The following is a 20777-nucleotide window of genomic DNA, read 5'->3' as shown; positions in this document are numbered from 1 at the left end:
GGAATGGAGTAGGGAGAGGTTGAAGACGTCCGCAAACACTCCTGCCAGTTGGCCTGCGCAGGATCTGAGTGCACAACCAGGGACTCCGTCAGGACCCGTTGCTTTACGAGGGTTAATTTTCAAGAAGGTCGATCTGCCTTTGGAAGCTGTGACGGTAGGTGCGTGTGAGGCTGCTGGGGCAGTTGACAACAATTTGTTGGTTTTCTGCTCAAAATGAGCATAGAATGGATTTGAAATAGTTACTTTGACTTCATCAGATCGATGACAGAGAATATTGACTCACAAATGCAGATACTGGATTATGAGCCAAGGTGGTAATTACTCTGGCGCAGCATCTTTTGCCACTATAGAGGCAATATAGCTTTCCACATGGGAAAACAATTCTTGGGGCTGAATTTTTCCAACTCATTGGGGTAGAGCTGGGATGTAGGAAAAATCAACATATTGGGATGGAAAACATTGGGGAGGAATCCCAAGGTCTTCACATCACAATCAGATATTCAGTTAACTCCAGTTTTACGAGGGTTTCCCGATTTTTCCAGACGTGTGTGTAAACGACAGGGCTTCAGAGCCTCACCAGGTATCAGAAGGCAGTAAGCTAGCAGAAGGTCAGTCCTAGGTCCAAACAACAGCCATCCTAAGTCCGAGCAATCCTTGGCAGGGAGCATTGAACAATGAAGGCATTGACTTTGGCAGTGTAGCAAAGGTGCTAAAGCTGTGGGAAATGCTGCCAGCATAGTATACCAGAGATGGCACCCGGGTTGGTAAAGCATATGTTGGGGTGGGGTGGGTAAAAGGTCCTGGAAATTAAGTGGATCCATCTGCCATGGGCCTAATTGACTTAGGTTTCAATTCCTCCAGTGAAGAGAAGCACGGTAGCATTGTGGCTAGTACAATCACTTCACAGCTCCAAGGTCCCAGGTTCGATTCCCCGCTGGGTCACTGTCTGTGTGGAGTCTGCACATCCTCCCCGTGTGTGTGTTTGTTTTCCTCCGGGTGCTCCGGTTTCCTCCCACAGTCCAAAGATGTGCAGGTTAGGTGGATTGGCCATGATAAATTGCCCTTAGTGTCCAAAATTGCCCTTAGTGTTGGGTGGAGTTACTGGGTTATTGGGTAGGGTGCTCTTTCCAGGAGCCGGTGCAGACTCGATGGGCCGAATGGCCTCCTTCTGCACTGTAAATGCTATGAATCTATGAATCAGAGACTGAGAGAACTGCAGCTAAAGGCAGCGGGGGCAGCAGCAATCAGAGGGGCAACAGGAGTGCCAGCCTTGGGAGTGGTGAAAGAGGAGAAGGGTGCAGAGGGTACGCAAGCAGCACCCTGTGTAAAGATGTTCCCACTAAAGAGGGCCTACAAACCAAGGCTCAGTCAACTTCAAATTTCATCCATTTGGTCACCCACTTTCACATTCTCCACTCTCGTGTCTCACTGTTGTGTTATGTAATTTGGAATAACACAAGCTGCCACTTGATGCAGTTTTGAGTAAAAGATGCTCCAGACTTTGAAGTGAGTTCAATGTGTTTTATTGAACTATTAGCACAGTTCTCAATGAGTTCGACTCTCTGCTAATCTAAATGTAGTAACTCAGTCTAACTGAACCAGCCTTGCTCTAAGCCACGTGCTGGGGTGTGATGCTGAGGATACACCCTGTCTCACTCTGTAGATGTTGGTCTGTGGAAAGAGGCGGGGTGTGAGTGCCTCATCCCCTTTATAGTGAGATACCACCCCTGAGTGTCCTGACTGCTCATTGGTCGTGTCCTATTCTATGTGTTCATTAGCTCTGCATGTTTGCATATCATGACACTCACCACCTGCACGGAACATGCTGTCCTTCATGTTTGAGAGCCTTCTCTTCCAAGAGGGATAGGATTGCAAGATTAGAGATGTCACCATCAGTCTCCACCCTTTTACGTGCCATCGTGGGTAGTCTTCTCATGCAAGCAGATAGATGGCCATCTTTAGTTGCCTGACAAAGGACATGCACATGCTGTTGGCAACTTGACTGTTGATGATGGTGTCATGGGAATGCCTCTTGCATGTGACCACTCAGAAATTCCAACTCAAGAGCCAACTCTGACCGACAGGGGCCATTCACCGTGATGCTGCCATGCCTATGGCAGGCAATGCTGCTGCCTGGTCCCATTGCCATTGACTGAGTTGCCATTCCTTTATTGCGAGCTTACCCTCACGTGCAACCACATGTCAGTCCTTCAGGAGAGCAGCGTGTGGTGAACTCTTCTTAGCAAATCGCATGAGGTCTTAGCCCACTTGTAATCAGGTTTCCTGGAAAACCCTAAGACTGCTGACTTCATCTGGGATCTCCGCCCAGCCTTGCTTGGTCTAGTGGGCAGTGTGATGTTCTCTGTTTTGTAAATCAGGATGTCTTGAGAACCCGGTGTTGAACAAAAAACATCAAGCTAAGTAAATGAATAAAGCTGATTTATATACACTACTTAAATAAGGTTCTCACAAGTTCCAAGTTTAAAGTTATTAAATTAAACTATACGATATCTCTAACTACAGATCTCTCAACTATGCAAATCTTAAGCCGAAACACCTTCTCCCAGAATATGATTGCTCCTTATTTCCATCTGGTCGCGTTTCTCTATGGCGTCAACATGGCTTCAGGATCAGCAATTCTGGCCCCTGTAGGCGCCAACGCGTGCATGCGCAGTGGCTTCCTTCAATGAGCTGGCCCCGACGCAACATGATGCAAGACTATAGGGGCCGGTGCGGAAGAAAGGAGGTCGCCAGCCAGAGAGACCGGCCCGCCGATTGGTGGGCCCCGATTGCAGGCCAGGCCACATCGGAGGCCCCCCCTGGGGTCGGACCCCCCCCCCCCCCCCCCCCCCCCCCCCCCCCCCCCCCCCCCCCCCCCCCCCCCCCCCCCCCCCCCCCCCCCCCCCCCCCCCCCCCCCCCCCCCCCCCCCCCCCCCCCCCATTCTTTACAATATACATATTGTTACAGGCAGCTCTCTTCCTCCGGGGAAGAGAACCTTTCCCGAGCAGCCTGGAGCTGAATCAGCAGGGGAAACATCACTGAACAGTGGGGACACCAGGGATGTTCCCTCTGCCATTTTGTGACACACCTTCTTTCTCAGATCTTCCTTCAAGGTTTCTTTTTGATTGGAACGATTTCAAAGAGTGCTGACATGAAAGACGGTGCTTGCGTTTCCAGCTTTACGGAATGCCTCCTACCCCTCCCACAGTTAAACGGCTGGCTGCCAAAGCGATCCCAGCTTGCCCCTACCCAAATGTATTGCCTCCCCCATCCAGTCCCAACCTCAGGCTTTCCTGCAAAACGCAGGCTGCAGTTGTGTTTTTTGTTTGAAAGACGTAGAGAAAGGCCAGCTAGGTGTAGGGGGGGTGTAGGTGGGGGTGGTTTCAGGGAAGAATAGTTACACCAGAGGCGCCCACATTGACAGACTGAGTCACACATTGCCACAGATGTCAGTGAAGTTCATACTCAAACTAAGCTCTGCACAGAATGCTGTGACTAAATTGTACCACTCGCTTCACAGTGCGCTTCAGCCACACTCAGCCCTCAGGATAGCAACAATGGAGGCAGTGAAGGTCACAACAACCTCTGTACCTCCAGGTCATTCCAAGGTGGCACTCGTGATATCAAACACATCAATCAATACACAGATGAAGCAAGCACGTAATTGATGCCTTGTTTCCTTAAACAAGCAATATGATCGTCTTTCTCCTGAACAGCCAGCAGTTACATGAGATGACTGTACCTGACCACAGTAATGCAAAAGGTCCAAGGTTACAGACTATCCAGATGGTCCTGCATATTCTCTTGAACAATACGATGGCCTGTTTTTTTTTGCAAAGATCGTGTTAAAGGCACAGAACACAATTTGTTTTAAAATATTTTAAATCTGTTTCCGGACTGAAGTCACAGCTTCTTTTCAACACGCGTTTAGCTGCTTGCCTTCTATGGCCATTTTCAATGTGCTGAAAAGGAGACCTCTGTGTATTAAGGGAGCAGAGACATTTAATGGGTTCCTCCGCACATCCTCCGCACAAACCTTTTTGATGATGTGTTGTTTTTCTTTCAGTTGTCATTAACTTTTGTGTTGTTTTGAAACGTGTCTCTTTTTGTTGGCACACACTCTATTCACAACTGTTCCTGTTTGAAATCTCGAAACATAATTGATTGTCTAACTCACTGAAAAGGAGGCTGTTTATAAAACCGATTTAAGACTTCAGGAACAGCTGGGGGGGAAAAGGGATATGTGGAAAAGGAACTCTCTCCAATACCAGCTTTCCCAGGAACTCGTGGAAAGACAAGCCACTTAAATGCAGAATGCCAACTACTGTTGTGATCATCAAGCGAATGAAAATGGAAAACAAAAGGAGGTTTTGGTGCTTCACAGATACAGGGCGCGATTTTACGGCCGCGTCATGCTTGATCGAGAGCGGCAAATGGCTGTTCGATGGCGGGAGAGGTTAAAATCAGGAACGTACCGGGCACCGTTTGGTTTGCGATCTAACCAGCCCGCTTCCTTTGGCGAAAAACCAATAATCGCCACTAGGTCATTCTCCATACCATTAACGGGAACGACCCCTTATCTAATGGCCTCCCGTGATCTAACCACCTCCCAAGCAAGCGATCACACGGGCACCGATTAGTACACCTCTTAAACAACATGATTTTGGCAGAATGGCTGCTGTGGGGATCTGAGCAGGTGAGTTACCCTCTTGGCTTTCGGGCAATGAGCCTGGGGACACTGGGGTTGCTGCCCCAGTGCTCGGGTAGTGAGGGATGAGGGGGGGGTGGAAGCCCCTATGGGTGGGGAATCGGTTGGGGGTTTGGGCCGCCATCGGTGGGGGGGGGGGGTCGCCCATGTGCTGGGAAGGGGGGCGGGTATCTCGTCCACCATGCCACCCCCTGGATCATGTGTACCCATAACAGGGTCAGCCCCCACCCCTGCCTGGTTGTCCCATCGACCATCCTTAACTCCCACTGACCGTGGAGGCCTCTGGCCGCATGACTGAAGACTTGCTAATTGGGAATTGGCAGTCGTAGTGGTGAGGACTTCACACCACCCAAGTGCAGGACTCCGCCCCACACCCTGAGGACCCGGCCACCCATCAGACCAGGGAGGGACCCAGAGGAGGAGGCTGGAGGTGGCCCAAGGTGTACAGGTGTCGCTGGTCTTTTGAACAGGTGACGGACAACGTGTGCCGCAGGAGGCTCCTCCTCAACATAGGGCGGTGCGGCATCTGTGCCATGTCCTCTGCAGACCTGGCATCATGTGGAGGAGGAAACCTGTTTCTGTGGGCCATCAAGGTCACCACAGCCCTGAACTTTTACGCCTCAGGATCATTCCAGGATTGAAGAGGGATTTGTGTGACAAATCACAACCTACAGCCCACAAGTGCATCCATGAGGGGTCACAGATGCCCTGTTTTCCCAGGCTGCAAACAATATAAACTTTGACATGGATGAGGCCCAACAAGATCCTGGGCAGCAAAATTCTCCGCCATCAATGGAATGCCCCAGGTGGTAATAGGTGGCACACATGTCATCTTGCGCACACCGGGCCGTCAGGGAGTGCCCGACATCAACCGGAAGGGGTTCCACCACCTGAACATCCAGTACGTGTGCGACCAACACATGAGGGTCATGCAAGTGCGTGCATGCTTCCCAGGGAGTGTGCACATCAGCTACATCCTGGAGCAGTTGGACATCCCTGGCCTCTTTGAAGACCACCCCAGGTTGGCAGGTTGGCACTTGGGGGATAAGGGGTACCCGCTGAGGACCTGGCTAATGACGCCAGTACGGAGGCCACAGACCGATGCAGAAGCCTGATGCAATGAGGCCCTTGTGGCCACCCGTGCTGTCATTGAGCGGTGCATCGGACTGCTCAAAATGCAGTTCCGATGCCATGACTGCTTTGGTGGTGCATTGCAGTACCCTCCCAGAGGGTCGCCCACTTCTTGGTGGTCTGCTGTGACCTCAACAAACTGGCACAACAGTGGGATGACGTGCTGGAGGTGGAGGGGGAGGAACATCTTCCGTCTCCTTTGAGGAGGAGGAGGACGAGGAGGCGCGGAACCAGGAGTGGCTGGAAGACAAGCTCGGGGAGAAGCCGCAGGACCAGCATGAGGATGGAGGACAGGCAGCAGGGGCAAGCCCGGAGGACCAGGGAGGCCCTCATCCTCAACCGTTTCACATGGGACATGGCTTTGTCCGTCATCTCACCCCCTCACCACCCCATCCCCCCCCCCCCCACTGCCACCTCCCTTCCCCCTCCCCCCCCACCTCCAACCCCACCACCCTGTTCCACTCCCTCAGGGTCTGTGTGGCATCACTCCAGGGTGATGGGACTGTGCTGGCACTGTCAGTGGGTCACTGTGGAGGGCAGGGGAGGGGGGGGGGGGGGGGGGAATAGGGCTGAGATGATAACCCGCTGTGAGCTGAGCACTCAATCTATGCCATAGTCTAACACTTACCTGTCTGCTGAGTGCTTGCTCAGACCCATCACTTGCACGTGGTATACCTGCATGATGGAGGGGGAACCCAGGAACGCCATACCCAGGGGACATGCACTAGAGCGCCCCGGCAATGCCCACCTGCGACTTGGACATGCTCTGGAGAGCCTCGGCAAAACTCACCTGAGACTGGGGCATGCTCCGCAGCGCCTTATAAAGGTCTACCTGGTACTTGGACACGTCCCCCAGTGACTGGGACATGCTGTTGAGGTCCTCAGCCATGGCCGTCAATGACAGAGCCACTCCTTGGATGCCACCACTCATGCTGCTGTCGTCGTGCACTAGGCTCTCCTCTACGGCCGCCATCCTAGCAATGTTCGACTTGGTACCACGCATTGCCAACGCTGTCTCCTGCACCCGTAGCTTCTGGAACTCCACCAATCAGCTATGGACCTGCTGGAGGGTCGCTGACATCCACCTCTGAATCTAGAGGCCGCACCGTACTGTCTGCATCAGCTTTGGGTAAACCTGTTCCAGAGGCTCAGAATTTGACTGGGACCCAGCTGGGTCCTGGGGTCCAGCAGCCCTCCCACTACTGTCTCCCTTGGGTGTTCCTGCCTCCACCTGATGTGCATCAGCAACTGTGAGGTGCTCACCAGAATGTGCCCCAGAAGCCTGACCACTACTGTCGTCCACCGAGGGATGGGTCTCTGCGCTTATGGAGAGTGGGGATGACAGCTGTGCCGCGAATATGGGGGTGTTCTTGGAGCTCCTCTCCAAGGTGTTCTCTTTTTATTATAATAATCTTTATTATTGTCACAAGTAGGCTTACATTAACACTGCAATGAAGTTACTGTGAAAATCCCCGAGTCGCCACATTCCGGCGTCTGTTCGGGTACACTGAGGGAGAATTCAGAGTGTCCAATTCACCTAACAGCACGTCTTTCGGGACTTGTGGGAGGAAACCGGAGCACCCGGAGGAAACCCACGCAGACACAGGGAGAACGGGCAGACAGTGACCCAAGCCGGGAATCGAACCTGGGGGGATGGGGGATGAGTGGATGGTGGGGGGGATGGGGGCCAGGCATGAGCAGCACTGCTGGACATGGGTGGGCAGGGGCACAGTATGGTGTTAGGTGGAGGTGGTGCCAGGCACATGGTCATTAGGGGGTGGGGGCAGGGGTGGCGGGCTATGCCGTGTCAGGGGGCCGGTGCCAACCATTTGTGCAAACCGGTGGAAGTCGTTGATCTTCTTACGGCACTGGGTCCTCCTGGGTTTGCTCCCCGAGCTGACAGCCGCTGCCACCTCCTCCCAGGTGGCGCTGTGTCTGACCCTCTGAGCCTCTTCGGGGAACAGGGCATCCTGTCTGCGCTCAGCCATGTCCAACAATCCGGCCAGGTGGGCATTCCCGAATCGTGGGACTGGTCTCCTCAGTGGCATTGCTGCAAGCTGGGGTTTGTTCTGCAGGATCGGATAAGTGCTGCCCCCCTTTGATAGCGGGGAGTGGGTGCATGCTATCCCGGTGAATCAGCCGGCGAGACCATCATTTGCGGTGTGAAGCCCGTGGGGCCTCATTAAATTCACCAATTAGCATTTGACACCGGCGACAGCCTCGCTAGGTTGACCGTCGGGAAGCTCGCGGCAGTTCCCACTCCCTACCACATTTAGAAACTTTTCCATTAAAATGCGCCTAGGGTATTTTGTGGTTCAATTTTTAAGGAGCTGTGCAACAGAGATAAACAGGTGTTAGAATCATATTGTGTACATCTACCATTTCGCCACCAACCATTTATTTCAAACAATAGATCAGTAAGCTGCCAGTGAGCAAAAATCACACTCCATGCAGACTCCAGATTAACTAATGAAAGAGTTTTGCATGGTTTTCCCAATAAGTGTGTATTTCAGGAATGGAATAGAACATTTGTATGGGGCTGTTTGCTTTTCCCTCTCTGCTCTACTGAATATTGAACCTAATATTTCTGCTTGCTTCTTGAAAAAATGAATATGAAATCCTGAATGCAAATATAATTATTAGGTGTCAGACTTGACTCAGTAGCATTCTTGCATTCTTGTGTCTGACTCAGAACATCATGATCTCGAGTCCCCACGTAATCTCAGCTGACACTCCAGCACAGTATAAGAGAATGAGTCAGATGAGTCATTAAACGAAAGCCCTACTCCCTCAGTTAAATAAAATAAATCACATTGAGCTATTCTAAGAGCCAAAGGTTCTCCTGGTGCCGTGTTCTTTTACATGCTGAATTCAGAAGATGACTCGTGATGGTGGCTCAATTCAGCATGTACCAGAGCAGGACAGTTTCCTGGCATTGCTAAAGCAAGGGACAGATGGGCCTGCGGACTGTGCAGCACATTGTCAATGTGTGCTGTATCCTTTATATATGGGTTGGTGTAATGCCCCACTATGGTAGTGTCACCTCTGTGTGTATCGTGAACGCCCATTGTTCGTGTCCTATCTTACTGACCTATTGGTTGAGTGTCTGTGTGTCATGTCTCTGGTGCTCCCTCTAGTGTCTAGCTAGTCTACGTGTACTTACATTAACCCCTTGTGTATCTGCAGTGATGCATATCACCACAAATGTCAGACACCTGACAAGGTTCTGCAATGCCAGGTCGAGTTAGCCATTGGGACTCTGGAAAAATCAAAAGCTCAAGCAAGTGTTATTGAAAGGACTAAACCTATCTGTAATTTTATGCCGGAGGAAGCTCATGTTGGGCGTAGCATAACTGGAGAGAATAGCCCAGACTCTGCAACAGATGATGGTGGAGAAAGGTTCTATGATGTCCCAGAAGATTACGCAGATGATCATTGGTTACAGTGGAACAGCCCAATTCCCAATAGCGATTAGAGGTCAAAGCCGGTTTGTCAGGAGGAGGAGTTGGAATATTACAGTTAGCAGATCCTGGAGTCAGCAGCATTGCATGAGTGAACGGGACATAGTTCATGGAGCGTGTTTGGATGCAGAATCAAGCCAGACTCTGTTTTTTTACAAGGATGCTTGAATCTGATCCCTCAAAGCTCCCGCTAACTCTATACTCTAGAGATATTGCTGGAACCAAATGCTGATTCTGTAAATTCCACTGGGTTCTGTGTCATTTTTGGATGGTCTTGCTGGTTACCGGTGAGACCAGGTTGCCAATGAGTCTGCTGGTGACCAATGTATTCCGGAATGGTTAATATAATCCCTTCCCTTGTGTACATGCACATCTCTCCAGGTTATAAAACTGATCCCACTCACCACTTCTCCAAAAATGAAATGTACAAAACATTCAGCTTAGAGTGTGAAGAAATTGAGATGTATTTACTTCTATTCACTTGCAATAATAAATGAAATCCTTTTGTCATGAATTTAATTTTCATGGTCTGTACTGAGTTGATTTGTAGACAAAGATTGAGATCTGGTCATTGTATGGAATTCATGCACTGGTTCCAACACAAGGGGGGCTGATGAATAGATGGAATAGGTGTGTAAGAGAGAGTTACTACACAGTTTGTGTATCTGTGTGTGAGAGACAGAGTTATGGCACAAGGTTTGGCCGGCGTGGGACCCAAGGTCGGCTGGCGTGGGTCTCACAGGTCGGCCGGCGTGGGTCCCAAATGTCGGACAGCGTGGGTCCCAATGGTCGGCTGGCGTGGGTCTCAAAGGTCAGCTGGCTTGGGTCCCAAAAGTCGGTCGGTGTGGGTCCCAAAGGTTGGTCGGTGTGGGTCCCGAAGGTCGGCCGGCGTGGGTCTCAAAGGTCAGCCGGTGTGGGTCTCAAAGGTGCCGGCGTGGGTCCTAAAGGTCGGCCGGCGTGGGTCCCAAAGGTCGGCCGGCGTGGGTCCCAAAGGGCAGCTGATGTGGGTCTCAAAGGTCAGCCGGCGTGGGTCCTAAAGGTCGGCCGGCGTGGGTCCCAAAGGTCGGCCGGCGTGGGTCCCAAAGGGCAGCTGATGTGGGTCTCAAAGGTCGGCCGGCGTGGGTCCTAAAGGTCGGCCGGCGTGGGTCCCAAAGGTCGGCTGGTTGGCAAAAGTTGCCGTTCCAGTACAGCTACAACACTGGCATCTATCCTACTGTTGCTCGTTTTACTGGAGTGTATTAACACGCCTCCGTTTAAAGGCCGTGTGCTTAACACTACTATGGCTCTGTGTATGTAATTATGCTCAGGAGTCGCCAGGTGCCGTATTTAGACACCTCACAAGTATATCGAGGTCAGGTTCAAAGTAATAAATCTGTACACCGATTAGTAAGTCCAAACGATTGATATTTATTATGACAAATATAATAAATACACATGCATACGCTAAAGAGACTAACTTACTTCTAATACTAAACAACTAAAATACTTATCTAGACAGGAACAGGCAAGGTCAGGGGACAAGGCCTTCGTCCCGTTCTTGGTCTGCAACTCTCAGAATCTTAAAGTTGTCAGGATCTAGCAAGGTCTGGATCACGTAGCGATCGTTGTATTGGCACTTACAGTTCGATGACTGATGCTCAACGGCCGGTGATGACACTGGAGTCAGGATGCGATGTAACAAGTCTGGGCCGGAGTCTGGAAGCAACAGCAGATCTGGGCTGGAGCAAAGCAGACCGAACCATGTGCGGGGTCTACTCTTATAGTTCCTAGAAGTCCGTGCCCCCTTGGGGCGGTCCTTTTACCTGCCATGTATCGATTGGGCCTTTCCCAATCGATATCTTCTAAACCCCCCAATCTGAGGGTCGTTCCTCGATGGGTGGGGCGGTCCCTATGGTTCTTTGTGTTGGTTACTGTGGCGCCATTCTGTCTGGGCGTCTACTCAAAAGTATCCATTGATACTTAAATGTTTCTATTGTGCGGGGTCTGGATCTGGATCACCTCATTACTATGTAGATCTGTTGTCATTTACACCTTTGGCTGAAACTCTGCACCTGGCCAGAAACTGGTTTCTGTACGTGCAGAATGCTAATTAGTCTTCTGCAAACTGCTTGTCCTTGCTAAGACTGTTTTTCCCTGCAGCCTTAGTAGTTCTCCATTTTGTAGCCCAGTGTCCATCTTAGATGGCTACACTACAATGTAGAAAATTGCCCAGGTGTCTCCTGTACAGAAAAAACAGGACAAATCCAACCCAGGCAATTACCGCCCTGTCAGACCACTCTCCATCATCAGTAACGTGATGGAAGGAGTCATCAACAGTATCAAGCGGCACTTAGTCAGCAATAACCTGCTGACTGATACTCAGTTTGGGTTCCACCAGGGTCACTCATTACAGCCTTGGTTCAGACATGGACAAAAGAACTGAATGCCAGAGGTGAGATGAGAGTGGCATCAATACAGCATTTGACCGAGTATGGTATCAAGGAGCCCTAGCTAAACTGGAGTCAATGGGAATTAGGGGGCAAACTGGTTGGAGTTATGCCTGTATCAAAGGAAGATGGTTGTGGTGGTTGGAGGTCAATCATCTCAACTGCAGGACATCACTGCAGGAGCTCCTACAACACTCAAGAAGCTCAACACCATCCAGGGCAAATCAACCCGCTTAATTGCTGCCCCTTCCACAGCGTTCAACCATCCACCACTGATTTATAGAGAAATACAGCACAGAACAGGCCCTTCGGCCCACGATGTTGCGCCGAACTTTTGTCCTAGGTTAATTATAGAATTTTGGACAATTTGTCATGGCCAATCCACCCAACCTGCACATCTTTGGACTGTGGGAGGAAACCGGAGTACCCGGAGGAAACCCACGCAGTCACGGGGAGGATGTGCAGACTCCACACAGACAGTGACCCAAGTCGAAATCGAACTTGGGACCCTGGAGCTGTGAAGCAATTGTGCTATCCACAATGCTACCGTGCTGCCCTTAAGAAGTTAACCTACACTCCCTTATTCTACCCTAATCCAAGTACCTATCCAATAGCCGCTTGAAGGTCCATAAATTTTCCGACTCAACTACTACCACAGGCAGTGCATTCCATGCCCCCACTACTCTCTGGGTAAAGAACCTACCTCTGACATCCCCTCTATATCTTCCACCATTTATCTTAAATTTATGTCCCCTTGTAATGGTGTGTTCCACCCGGGGAAAAAGTCTCTGACTGTCTACTCTATCTATTCCCCTGATCATCTTATAAACCTCTATCAAGTCGCCCCTCATCCTTCTCCGTTCTAATGAGAAAAGGCCTAACACCCTCAATCTTTCCTCGTATGACCTACTCTCCATTCCAGGCAACATCCTGGTAAATCTCCTTTGCACCTTTTCCAAAGCTTCCACATCCTTCCTAAAATGAGGTGACCAGAACTGCACACAGTACTCCAAATGTGGCCTGACCAAGGTTTTGTACAGCTGCATCATCACCTCACGGCTCTTAAATTCAATCCCTCTGCTAATGAACGCTAGCACACCATAGGCCTTCTTCACAGCTCTATCCACTTGAGTGGCAACTTTCAAAGAACAATGAACATAGACCCCAAGATCTCTCTGCTCCTCCACATTGCCAAGAACCCTACCATTAACCCTGTATTCCGCATTCAGATTTGTCCTTCCAAAATGGACAACCTCACACTTGTCAGGGTTAAACTCCATCTGCCACTTCTCAGCCCAGCTCTGCATTCTATCTATGTCTCTTTGAAGCCGACAACAGCCCTCCTCACTATCCACAACTCCACCAATCTTCGTATCATCTGCAAATTTACTGACCCACCCTTCAACTCCCTCATCCAAGTCGTTAATGAAAATCACAAACAGCAGAGGACCCAGAACTGATCCCTGCGGTACGCCACTGATAACTGGGCTCCAGGCTGAATATTTGCCATCCACCACAACTCTCTGTCTTCTATCGGTTAGCCAGTTTGTTATCCAACTGGCCAAATTTCCCACTATCCCATGCCTCCTTACTTTCTGCATAAGCCTACCATGGGGAACCTTATCAAATGCCTTACTAAAATCCATGTACACTACATCCACTGCTTTACCTTCATCCACATGCTTGGTCACCTCCTCAAAGAATTCAATAAGACTTGTAAGGCAAGACCTACCCCTCACAAATCCGTGCTGACTATCCCTAATCAAGCAATGCCTTTCCAGATGCTCAGAAATCCTATCCCTCAGTACCCTTTCCATTACTTTGCCTACCACCGAAGTAAGACTAACTGGCCTGTAATTCCCAGGGTTATCCCTATTCCCTTTTTTGAACAGGGGCACGACATTCGCCACTCTCCAATCCTCTGGTACCACCCCTGTTGACAGCGAGGACGAAAAGATCATTGCCAACGGCTCTGCAATTTCATTTCTTGCTTCCCAGAGAATCCTTGGATATATCCCGTCAGGCCCGGGGGACTTGTCTATCCTCAAGTTTTTCAAAACGCGCAACACATCTTCCTTCCTGACAAGTATCTCCTCCAGTGGCAGCCATGTTACCATCTACAAGATGCACTGCAGGAACACAGCAAGGCTCCATAGGCAACATCTTCTAAACCCACGACCACTACCATCTAGAAGGACAAGAGCAGCAGATACCTGGGACTCCACCACTTGGAGGTTTCCCTCCAAGCCACTCACCGCCCACACTTGAAAATATATCGCCGTTCCTTCGCTGTCGCTGGGGCAACATCCTGGAACTCCCTCCCTAACAGCACAGTGGGCATACCTACAACTCAGTGACTGCAATAGTTCAAGAAGGCAACTCACCACCACCTTCTGAAGGGCAACTAGGGATGGGCAATAAATCCTGGCCTAATCAGTGACGCCCCCATCCCGTTAATGCATTTTTTAAAAAAATTCCCAATCTTTGAATGTGACCAGTAAGTTTTTACTTCTCCTCTGCCATTGACGTTTGTCCATCCTCACCTGTATCTTATGAACTTGCCTGTGCTGTCACCCCAGCTATCTGGTCTGGCCTGCACACCATCCAGAAAGTTAGATACCAGTAGATTGCCATGGAAAGGGTCCAGAGAATCATAGTAAAGAAGATTCCAGAGAGGAGTGATAAAATATATACTGAACATCCATTGTTATGATTATGTCACATGATCTTTGATTATGTCACAGGAAACTGATAAACAACCTAAGGTGCATTAGTGACATTGTATTCATTGCAGACACAAGGGATTCTGAGAGATACCTGCGAAAGCAAATCTGATAAGTTCAAAGTACAGATTGAAATTAAATGTGAGAAGATAAAATTGATTAGTATTACAAAGGAAGAGAAGCTTCCAGAAAGTGTGGTCTTAGAATGAGTAATGCAGTAACAGAACAAATGACAAAGATTCTTTACATTGGTGGTGTAACAACAGAGCCTGATGGCAAAAAGTGAAACAAAGGATCGCAACTGATGTATAACTACATGAAGAATGTGTGTAATGTTATATAAACTAATGATTAAAAAGTAGAACCCCTGATGTGTGGTCAACAGCATCATGTGAGGGCGGCACGGCCGCAGAGTGGTTAGCATTGTTACTTCATAGCACCAGGGTCCCAGGTTCGATTCCCGCTTTGTCACTGTCAGTGTGGAGTCTGCACGTTCTCCCCGTGTCTGTGTGGGTTTCCTCCGGGTGCTCCGGTTTCCTCCCACAAGTCCCGAAAGACATGCTGTTAGGTAATTTGGACATTCTGAATTCTCCCTCAGTGTACCCAAACAGGCGCCGGAGTGTGATGACTAGGGGATTTTCACAGTAACTTCATTGCAGTCTTAATGTAAGCTTACTTGTGACACTAATAAAGGTTATTATTATTCATAATAAAAATTACAAGTTGAATGTTGAGGTAAGAAGAATGGTTTCAACTCAGATGCTACAATGGAATATTGAAAACGGCAAACAATAATCTTTTGGGCCCTTGAACTAAGGTTTTAAAAAAAAGTGACGGAGTTGATTCTGAAGAGAAAGTTGGCAAATCTTTACTTCCTGGAAAGTAGGTAGTAATAGATCAAGATGTAGATCAAGGTTGTGATATGATGGTGATGTGCAACATCCGAGGTTGGTACTGCCCTCCTCTATGGAGATGAGCACAGAGCCAGAAGGGTAAATGGCATCAAAGGAGACCATTTGATGGTCTGGTTCAGCACAGTGGGCTAAATAGCTGGCTTGCAATGCAGAACAATGCCAGCAGCACGGGTTCAATTCCTGTACCGTCTCCCCGAACAGGCGCCGGAATGTGGTGACTAGTGGCTTTTCACAGTAACTTAATTGAAGCCTACTTGTGACAATAAGCAATTATTATTTTTTCCATCAAATCCACGTTGGCTCTCTGCAAAACAATTTAGTTTGTCCCATTCCCCGGCTCTCTCCTCGTAACCCTGCAAGTTTATTTCCCTCAAGTTCCCATTCAATTTCTTTTTGAAATCATTCAGCATGTCTGCTTCTGCTACCCTAATAGACAGTAGGTTCGAGGACTTTACCACTCACTGTTTAAAAAGGTTCCTTCTCACAGTGCCCCATACCTTTTTCCCAAAACCTTAAAACTCTCTTCCCTATTTCTGAATCATCAGCAATTGGGAACATCTTTTCTTTCTCTATCTTATCTAAACATGTCAAAATCGTGTACACCTCAATTAAATTTCCCCTCAATCTCCTTTGCTCCAAGGGGCAGCAGGGTAGCATGGTGGTTAGCATAAATGCTTCACAGCTCCAGGGTCCCAGGTTCGATTCCCGGCTGGGTCACTGTCTGTGTGGAGTCTGCACGTCCTCCCCCTGTGTGCGTGGGTTTCCTCCGGGTGCTCCGGTTTCCTCCCACAGTCCAAAGATGTGCGGGTTAGGTGGATTGGCCATGCTAAATTGCCCGTAGTGTCCTAATAAAAGTAAGGTTAAGGGGGGGTTGTTGGGTTACAGGTATAGGGTGGATACGTGGGTTTGAGTAGGGTGATCATGGCTCGGCACAACATTGAGGGCCGAAGGGCCTGTTCTGTGCTGTACTGTTCTATGTTCTATGTAAGACAACAACTTCAGCTTCTCGAGCCTAAACTTGGAGATAAAACTCCTCATTGTTGGAACTATTCGAATAGATTTCTTCTGCACCCTTACACGAACTCTTGCATAAATGGTGTAAGCTGGTCATCTCAAAAACAAATGAGGCACAGGAGAGAGGGAATAAAAACTTATAATAACTGTTGCTGTGTAAATTCCAAGGCTTTGTTATCATTGCTCAACAATAGGAACAAAGGTGAACTACTGAACTATGCATGGTCTTGGTTAGAGAAGGGTAGTAAGATTAAAATATAGTAGTTTACATACAAGGTGAAAAAGAAGTCTAGAAGCATAAGTTAGCACCTCTGCCTCACAGCGCCAGGGACTTGGATTCGACTCTGACCTTGAGTGACTGTGCGGAGTCTGCACATTCTCCCCGTGTCTGCATGCGTTACCTCCGAGTGCTCCGGTTTCCTCCCACAGTCCAAAAATGTGCAGGTTAGATGGATTGGCCACGCTAAATTGCCGCTTAGTGTCCAAAGGTTAGGTGGGTGGCAGGGGAGTAGGCCTGTTTGGGGTGCTCTTTCAGAGGGTCGGTGCGGACTTGATGGGCTGAATGGTCTCCTTCTGCCTGTAGGTATTCAATGATTTTATGATTCTACTTCATTTATTTTGACATACTGACAATCAGGACCTAGCAATCTTTCTACTGGCCAGCAGAGGGCATATGCAAAGCACCAGGGCACCTAAACCCACCCCCCGGGTTAGGGAGACCCAGACTCTTTGTTGCAAATGGCATTCTAATCGACCGAAAGACTGGCTTTAAAAAAGATCAAAACTGTTAAGTTCCTCTGCTGCTTCTCACCTTTGGGCAGCTTTGCGGTTCCAATTTCTTTTAAAAAATTTGTCAGTTAAACAAAGCTGCCCAATTGTTTTTCCCACTCTCAGCAACCAACAGATTTTTCAAAAGGCATTGAACTTGCAAGCTCCTATCATTGAAGTTAGCAGGCAGCAGGAATATTGAATGTTGCTTGCACTGGAAGAATGGATTAGGGGGCAGGCTAATTGCACATTGTAATCGCACATCCATTTGTGAGGGACTGTCACATTTCACCCCATGTTTCAAATTACTCAAATGTACCGTATCCCAAAATGTTATTTTCTTTTGGAAAATATCACACGCGGTTTTCCATCTCTGTATAGCTTTTGAGGAACCTCATCCTGAGCCACATCATTTGAATCATACAGGGGTTATTAACTGGCTATAGATGTTGGAAACAGTTACCATCCTGTTTCTGCCTAAAATCAGGACGGCAGCGAGATCAAGATGGTGAGTGGAACCCAGGAGCTGCCACTCGCCTGTCCGCCCGCTCAAATATCTATGCAGCTGCCACTGGAAACAGGGAAGGGTCTCGATAATAAATCCAATCAGATAACGTAGTTACCATTCCCAACAAAAGTTGTATGTCAGAGCTACATTGCTACAGTTGGATTACCATCCTGGCCAATCCAAGAGGAGGGCCATTTCCTGTGATATTCAGAGAAACCCTCAGTAGCTCTGGTGTTAAATGTGGGAGAGTTTTTGGAGACATTCTGCTTGTATTATGCTGTGGTTTTCAGCTACTTCGATCATTTACAAAGCAGTTGCTGTAGAATGCTCTGGGCTCTTCAGGGGTAACTGGAATCAAATCTTTTTCTTTGTTTGAGTGTTTCTGGCACATTCCAGCCTGGAGGAAGAGCAGCAGCAGGTGGAAAGGGCGAAAAGAGCTGTTGGAGACGTATCTTTATACTTCCAACAGAGTTAATCTCAGGACAACATAGGTTTTGATAGGATCGGTACATACTCTTCACCAAGGATGCTTCAGCAGGTTGTGTCATCGTTGTATTGCTATAACAATACTGTGGACAGCATTGGTCACCTTATTTGAGGAAAAATGTAAATGAATTGGAAGCAGTTCAGGAGGTTTATTGGGCTAATACCTGGAATGGGTAGGTTGTCTTATAAGGGAAGGTCAGACAGGCTGGGGTTGAATCTGCTGGAATTTAGAAGAATAAGAGGTGACTTTGGTTGAAACATATAAGATCCTGAGCGGTTTTGACAGGGGGAGAAGGATACTATGTTTCCTCTTGTTGGAGAATCCTGAACTAGGGTTCACTGCTTAAAAATAAGAGGTCCACCACTTAAGACAGAGCTGAGACAAAATGATTTTTCTCAGAGGGTCATTGGTCTTCTGAAAATGAAATGAAATGAAAATCGCTTATTGTCACAAGTAGGCTTCAAATGAAGTTACTGTGAAAAGCCCCTAGTCGCCACATTCCGGCACCTGTTCGGGGAGGCTGGTACGGGAATTGAACCGTGCTGCTGGCCTTTTGAAGTCTCTTCGAAGAACAACAAAGAACAAGGAAAAGTGCAGAACAGGAACAGGCCCTTCGGCCCTCCAAGCCTGTGCCGTCCATGCTGCCTGTCAGGGGCCCATATCCCTCTATTCCCATCCTATTTATGTATTTGTCAAGACGCCCCTTAAATGTTACTATCGTACTTGCTTCACCACTTCCTCCAGCAGTGGATTCCAGGCACCCAGTACCCTCTGTGTTAAGAATTTCCCTCGCAAATCTTGTCTATATTTTGCCCCTCGCACCTTAAACCTACGTCCCCTAGTAATAGACTCTTCCACCCTGGGAAACAGCTTCTGACTATCAAGGCCCTTCGAATATCTCAGGCAGCTGTGAGTGCCTCAGGATGCATGGATCATGGGAACTCCCAGGGTATTCTGATGTGCTTTGGTTAGGGCATCACCCTGGTGAATGTCTCCTCTTGTGGAGCTCCCCAAGCCCACTTTTGATTCTTCTTTAATAAGGCGTGACCAAATTCAGGTTAAACCTCATAATAATTTATGAGCCCGGAAAATGACCTAAATTCGGTCGTGTTTTCTGGCATTGACCTCTTTTATGGCCTGAACCGTTACACCACTGGGTGCAAGCCATCTTTGTCCATGGGGCAACCCAGGTATGTAACTGTCTTTGACTGAAAGCCACATTTACCTCTCTTCAGACGGACATCCGATTGGGAGAATCTTCTGAGGACCTCTTCCAAATTGTCTAAATGCTCCTTCTCGGTGGCCCCGGAATGAGCACGTCATCCAGGTATACTGCCATTTTGGGTACTCCTGGAGGATGCCTTGCCTCACTCTCTAGAATATTACACACACAGAAATGACTCTGAAGGGGAGTCGAGTATACTCGTATAATCCCCTGCAGGTATTTATGGCCACATACTTTCGATATGCAGTATCCAACTCCAACTGGAGATATGCGTGGCTCATATCCAGTTTTTGTGAACGGGTAGCCCCTAGCAAGCTTAGTGTACAAATCCTCCATACACGGCATGGGATGTCGGTCCAGGCGGGAGGACCTGTTCATGGATTTCTCCGGCTTTAACACCGGGAACCAGTGGTGCAGCCCACTCTGCAAATCACACTGAGTGTATGATGAGAGGTAAATGTGGCTTTCAGTCAAAGAAAAAGTTTTGATACAGACTGTTCGACTGTGGAAGTCCTCGCAGCAAATGGATCCTCGACAACAAATCAATTCGATGGACCACGTTCAAGCTCCACAGCAGCTGAAAACTACTATAATTTAAATTTAAATGGCAGGTCAGCAAGCTGTAGAAATATAAAATTCATTTATCTACATCGATGGCGAAGACAAAAGCAAATTTGGAGTGAAGTTTGATGACCACTGCAAGATGCAGACAACCGAAATACTGGAGCGTTTCAGGTTTCATAAGAGGTTGCAGAAAAACGGCGAATTGATCACAAGCTTTGTCACCAACATAAAACAGCTAGCACAAACATGGAATTTTGCTGATTTACATGACTCTTTAATCAGAGATCAAATTGATTATGGACTAAAGGATGAAAGCCTAAGAGAAGCATTACTAAGACAGAATGATTTAACTCTCAAAATAGCAATAGGAAAATGCATTTCACATGAGAAGAATAGAAATCAATACTTGGAATTTTATCACCGAGAAAAGGGCGCGAAAGTCCGCCACGAGGTTGAGAATGTTAAAATGGTGTCGCAGACAGCAAAGAAGCACATTCGAGACGGCAGCTATCTTGCGCGGGCACATTCCAACTCGGGACATGTGCAGATCGTTCAGAAATGCGAGACTCAACGGAAGAAGTCTGCGCATGTGCGAACGTCACTCATGAGTCAGAGAGATGATGTCATGACGTGCTACAGATGTGGTAATGCCCACTTATAGCGGAATTGTCCTGCTCAGAGAAAAAGGTGTTTAAAATTCTCAAAACTTGACCATTTCGCTTCTCAGTGTAAATCAACAGCAATTGTCCCAATACAACACAGCAAAAGCATTTCAATGTTAGATCCATCGATAAAACAGAAAACAAAAATTCACAAAAGAATTTCTCAGAAAATGATGAAAGTTTTT

This window comes from Scyliorhinus canicula, chromosome 2, assembly GCF_902713615.1.
Source record: "Scyliorhinus canicula chromosome 2, sScyCan1.1, whole genome shotgun sequence".
In the NCBI taxonomy this organism is placed as follows: Eukaryota; Metazoa; Chordata; class Chondrichthyes; order Carcharhiniformes; family Scyliorhinidae; genus Scyliorhinus; species Scyliorhinus canicula.
This window is presented reverse-complemented; position numbering follows the sequence as displayed.